Below are 6,000 nucleotides of genomic sequence, written 5' to 3' on the forward strand. Positions count from 1 at the left end.
TGGAATTTGCAAATTAAATCACATATAGTGTCACGATGTGTATGTCTCGAAGCAGGAAAACGCAATCTAAATTGCCGCCTCACATGCACCGTAATGTTACCTCCTGTACGGAAAACCTCTTCCATTAAAACTGCTCTCTCTGCAACAGAAAGCATTCGCACTAGACTCAGGTCTTACAAGAACTAGACGATAACACGACTAACAGCAGCAGTGACCGCGTAACACTACTATCTCCAACCTACTACTGCGGGTCCACGGAACACGAGCAGGCTAGATTTGAACGTCCTCCCAACCTCACGCGACCCGTAAAGCGAAACACGCGAGGATCGCGCTGTGCAGAGACATAAGTGCAGCCAGCGCAGTAACAACGATGGCAGCTTGAACTAACAACAGTAAACAACGGATACCCATTATATTATCAGGCAGCGTTCAGTAGTGAACGGGCGGCGGAAGTCAGTTGACGTTGTTGTGTCACAAATCGCAGTGGAGCAACGATCTGAACGTTTATAAATTGTCCGTTGAAGATATTGCTAAGAACATTTTCAAGAAGAGAAAAGTTTGTGTTTGCGCCAAGTGCGTCCCGCACACGGTGATTCCTCAACAGAAACGACGAGACGTGGACGCCTGAAATGAAAGATGCGGAAAATCTTTCCCGGAAAATATCATCGCCGATGGCAGGATTTGGTGGTATAACTACGAATCTACCACGAAACGAGAAACTGTAGAAGACATCTCTGGTGGTCCGTCAGGACCGAACCAAGGTTGATTTACATGCGTAAGTTGAACAACATCTACAACTGGACTGTTCATATGTATAAACGAACGTTCCTTGAACTGTACTCAAAAGACACCATTTTAACTTTTCTCTATTTTTTATTACTCCAGGTAGGAATCTTTAAAAAGTGATGAGGTATGACCTGTTGGCAGCTAGGCGTAAGGGTACAGTACCCTTACACATTATGATTGTACAGGATGCGAGTGCATAGTAGTTGCGCAGTCCAGAGACTGGTTTGATGCAGCTCTCCATCCTACTCTATCCTGTGCAAGCTGCTTCATCTCCCAGTACTTACTGCAACCTACATCCTTCTGAATATGCTTAGTGTATTCATCTCTTGGTCTCCCTCCACGATTTTTACCCTCCACACTGCTCTCAAATACTAAATTAGTGATCCCTTGTTGCCTCAGAATATGCCCTATCAGCCGTTCCCTTCTTCTAGCCAAGTTGTGCCACAAATTTCTCTTCTCTCCAATTCTATTCAATACCTCCTCATTAGTTATGTGATCTACTCATCTAATCTTCAGCATTCTTCTGTAACACCACATCTCGAAAGCTTCTATTCTCTTCTTGTCCAAACTATTTATCGTCCACGTTTCACTTCCATACATGGCTACACTCCATACAAATACCTTCAGAAACGATTTCCTGACTCTTATACTCGATGTTAACCATTTTCTCCTCTTTAGAAACGTTTTCCTTGCCATTGCCAATCTACATTTTATATCCTCTCTACCTCGACCATCATCAGTTATTTTGCTCCCCAAATAGCAAAACTCATTTACTACTTTAAGCGTCTCATTTCCTAATCTAATTCCCGCAGCATCACCCCTTTTAATTCGACTACGTTCCATTATCCTTGTTTTGCTTTTGTTGGTGTCTATCGTGTATCCCCCTTTAAAGACACTGTCCATTCCGTTCAGCTGCTCTTCCAGGTCCTTTGCTGTCTCTGACTGTATGCATTATACCCTACAATACAAAGTTTATCCCTGACGCCAACAATGCCTGTCAGGAAGCACAGCAGATAGAGGAAAAACACGTTACTTCTTGGCGAGCGACACCCCTGTCAGGAGATAAATGTAGCTTCTCTCTGCTGTGATAATTTCGTAGTAGCAGCTCGCTGCAATAGTCTGGATGTATTTTTATACATATGACAGTGCAAAGTGGACCACGGCCTTGCCGCAGTGGTCACAATGATTCCCATCATGGTTAAGCGCTGTCGGGCTTGGCTAGCACCTGGCTGGGTCTGCCGACTGCTGTTCGCAAGTAGGGTGTACTCAGTCCTTGTGAGGTCAGTTGAGTAGCTGCTTGATTGAGAAATAGCGACTGGTCACAGAAGCTGACAACGGCTCCGGGAGAGAGAGGCACTGCCCACATGCCCCTCCATATGCGCATCCAGTGGCTAAACCGGCGATCGGTCAATAGCGTTGGGTCGTCAAGGCCTATTTGGAAGAAATTTGAGTTTTGTTTCATAATGCTTGTTGCATTCTTCACTGAGATGACAAAAGTCATGAAATAGCGATATGTACATACAAAGGACCTGTATCCACGGACCCGAACAACCAACCAACTCGCGCACGCGCGCCCAGACCGTGACATCGCTGGCCACAGTTCCTGTCGCGGCCGTCGGCGTCTCAGAGCGTTACCGCCGACGGAAGAGGTCGCGCCATGGCTGAGCTCGGGTCCGCAGCGCCCTCCGCCTTTTGCATATAAGGAGGAGCGCTGGCCCCGAGACGAACAAAAAAAAAATGGTTCAAATGGCTCTGAGCACTATGGGACTCACCTGCTGTGGTCATAAGTCGTCTAGAACTTAGAACTACTTAAACCTAACTAACCTAAAGGCATCACACACATCCATGCCTGAGGCAGGATTCGAACCTGCGACCGTAGCGGTCGTGTGGTTCCAGACTGTAGCGCCTTTAACCTCTCGGCCACTCCGGCCGGCCGAGACGAACAGTCTACTGTCGATTATCTATCGCTAGCCTTTCGTGGAGTTTATAGCGGAGCCGTTGCAGTGTGATATTTGCTATTGTATTCGACTAGGCTCAGTACGCGGATTACTCCTGGATATTACTTGGACTTGTATTGCTGGTGCACGTATCGTCAGAAATAAAGATAAGTTATCTCTTCATTCTAGCTGGCGCAATTCTTCTCGTTAATTATTTTTCGGCCAACAGACATAGCTACATCCTGGTCACTACCCACGCTTTATACAATTTGTGGTGGCTGCCCCAAAAGTAGCGCCGTGGACCTTGGGTTAGGGAGCCGTCACAAAAAAGAAGGTAATAGTATCGCACACACAAGGTTAAAACGGCTGTCTATTGGCAGACCTGCCATTTGTACTCATGTGGTCGTGCCCGCATGACAGGTATGAACAGACTTTGTGCGCTAAATGGTAGTTGGAGCTAGATGCATGGGACATTCCATTTCAGATATCGTTAGGGAAGTCAATATTCCGAAATGCACAGTATCGAATAGTGTGCCGAAAAACACAAATTTCAGGCATTAAGTCTCACGACTCAGGGGCCGTTGGCCTCCACTAAACGACCGAGAGAAGATGCGTTTGCGTACACTTGTCAGTGCTAACAGACAAGCAACACTGCGTGAAATAACCGCACAAATCAATATGAAAGGTATGGTGAAATTTGGTATTATTGGCTTATGGCGCGAATTCCTTTGCTAACATCGCCTGCAGCCCCTTTCTTGGGCCCGTGACCACATCGGTTGGACCGTAGACTACCGGAACATCGAGACTTGGTCAGATGTGTGCCGATTTCAGTTGGCAAGAGCTGATGGTAGAGTTCGAGTGTAGCGCAGATCCCACGAAGCCATACACACAAGTTGTCAACAAGGCACTGTGCAAGCTGTTTATGGCTGGAGAAGGGTGTGATGTGGCGTGAACCGATTACTGACTGGAAATGGTTATGTTCGGCTAATTGGAGGCCCCTTGCAGCCTTTCATGGACTTCATGTTTCTAAATAGCGATGGCTTTTTTATGGCTGGCAATGCGTCATGTCACCAGGCAACAATTGGTTCCGATTGGTTTGAAGAACATTCTGGAAAATTCGAACAAGAGATTTGGCCCTCCTGATCGTCCGACATGAATCCCATGAAACATTTATGAGACATAATCGAGTGGTCAGTTTGTGCACAAAGTCCTGCACCAGCTACACTTTCGTAATGATGGACGCCTGTAGTGGAAACATGGTTCAATACCTCTGCAGGGGACTTCCAACGATTTATTGAGTCCCTGTCACGCTGAGTTGCTGCACTACGTCGTGCAAGAGGAGCTCCGACATCGTATTAGGAGGTATCTAATGGGTTTTGTCATCTCAGTGTATTTATTCAGTAAAAATCATATTTCGTCGACTTCAGCTAGTCATTTTCTGACTCAAAAATACAGGAAGATCAAAAAGTAAGTATAAATTTGAAAACTGAATAAATCACGGAATAATGTAGATAGAGAGGTACAAATTGACTCACATGCTTGGAATGACATGGGGTTTTATTAGAACAAAAAAATACAACAGTTCAAAAAATGTCTGACAGGTGGCGCTTCATCTGACCAAAATAGCAATAATTATAACAAAGTACGACAAAGCAAAGATGATGTTCTTTACAGGAAATGCTCAATATGTCCACCATCATTCCTCAACAATAGCTGTAGTGGAGGAATAATGTTGTGAACAGCACTGTAAAGCATGTACGGAGTTATGGTGAGGCATTGGCGTCGGATGTTGTCTTTCAGCATCCCTAGAGATGTCGGTCGATCACGGTACACTTGCGACTTCAGGTAACCCCAAAGCCAATAATCGCATGGACTGACGTCTGGGGACCTGAGAGGCCAAGCATGACGAAAGTGGTGGCTGAGCACACGATCATTACCAAATGACTCGCGAAAGAGATCTTTCAGGCGTCTAGCAATATGGGGTGGGGCGCCATCCTGCATTAACATCGTACGTTCCAGCAGGTGTTTATCAGCCAGGCTAGGGATGATGCGATTCTGTAACATATCGGCGTACCTCTCAACCATGACGGTAGCAGTTTTGCAGCCAAGCGCGATCTGTTGGACATCTTGTGAACTTTGTCTTTTCTTTTGGTTCTAATAAAACCCCATGTCGTTCCAAGCATGTGTGTCAATTTTTACCTCTATATCTACATTATTCCGTGGTTTATTAATTTTTCAAATTTATACTGACTTTTTGCTCACCCGGTAGACAAAAATAAAGAAATAAGCAGGTGTTAAGAGGATGAGGCACACATACAAAGGGAACAGGTCTTGTAATTGACTTATTAAAAATAAGTAGAAGTTTAGATGTCAACGACCTTGCCGCAGTTGTTAACACCGGTCTGCCGAGCGCTGTTGGCAAGTCGGGTGCACTTAGCCCTTGTGAGGCAAACTGAGGAGCTACTTGATCGAGAAGTGGCGGCTCCGGGAGAGCGGTGCGCTCACCACATGCCCCTCCATATCCGCATCATATGTGGGCTGAGGATGACACGGTGGTCGGTCGGTGCCTTTCGGCCTTCATGGCCCATCCGGGAGGAGTTTAGTAGAAGTTTAGATGTCCACTGCCTTTCGCTAAGCTGGACTTACAGTTTCAAGCCTTGCGCTGTAATCAGGATCGAGAAAGAGTATACCTGTCGGACGAGTGAGTGTCGCTCGCAGAGACGGAGAGAGCTAGAAGCGCGACCACGGCCAGGGCTGCAGTCGAGGGTGCCATGGCTGCGGGCAGACTACGCGGCATCTGGCGCACACAGCGGCCTATATACCCTCCCGCGAGCGGCTGGCGCTATTAAGGCAAAGTAAACGTCCGCGGCGTGCGCGGTCCATCTGGCTGATGGGTTCCACGCTGCAGGCCGACCTCTTCCCGTCCCTGCCTGTTGCCAGACGCCGAGCTGCTGTGTCAGCAGAGAGGGGTCCCGTGTAGCGCTGGCCGGGTCGTGAGTGCCCTCCTCCACCCACCTCTGGACAAGCGGAGGAGGGGCCGTAGTTTATCACTCCAACCGCTTCCGCAGGACGGTTTTATAGCTTTCTATGAGGCCGCAGTATTGCCTCTTCAGTAAAAGTCCGATGTGTTTAGCCGGTAACCGAGGCACGTGCACATAGAAGTAAAACTGACTTCTTTCCACACAAAAGAAGCCACGTCAAGGTCACTTACTAGCGTTTTACGCCTGGCGGGTCTAGACGCACTGCATTATTTTCTCACCAAGTAGCTATTGTGCTT

General features: G+C 47.2%; 1 long non-coding RNA gene across 1 annotated transcript in view; it reads right to left on the reverse strand.

The window, feature by feature from the left end:
- Window positions 1-5,496, reverse strand: part of LOC124711206 — a 47,507-nt gene extending 42,011 nt beyond the window's left edge. The window contains exon 1 of the long non-coding RNA XR_007005443.1: window positions 5,414-5,496. This is a non-coding gene — a long non-coding RNA (uncharacterized LOC124711206). The remainder of the gene's footprint in view (window positions 1-5,413) is intronic.
- Window positions 5,497-6,000: the final 504 nt, after the last annotated feature.

This window comes from Schistocerca piceifrons, chromosome 8 (genome assembly GCF_021461385.2).
Source record: "Schistocerca piceifrons isolate TAMUIC-IGC-003096 chromosome 8, iqSchPice1.1, whole genome shotgun sequence".
In the NCBI taxonomy this organism is placed as follows: domain Eukaryota; kingdom Metazoa; phylum Arthropoda; class Insecta; order Orthoptera; family Acrididae; genus Schistocerca; species Schistocerca piceifrons.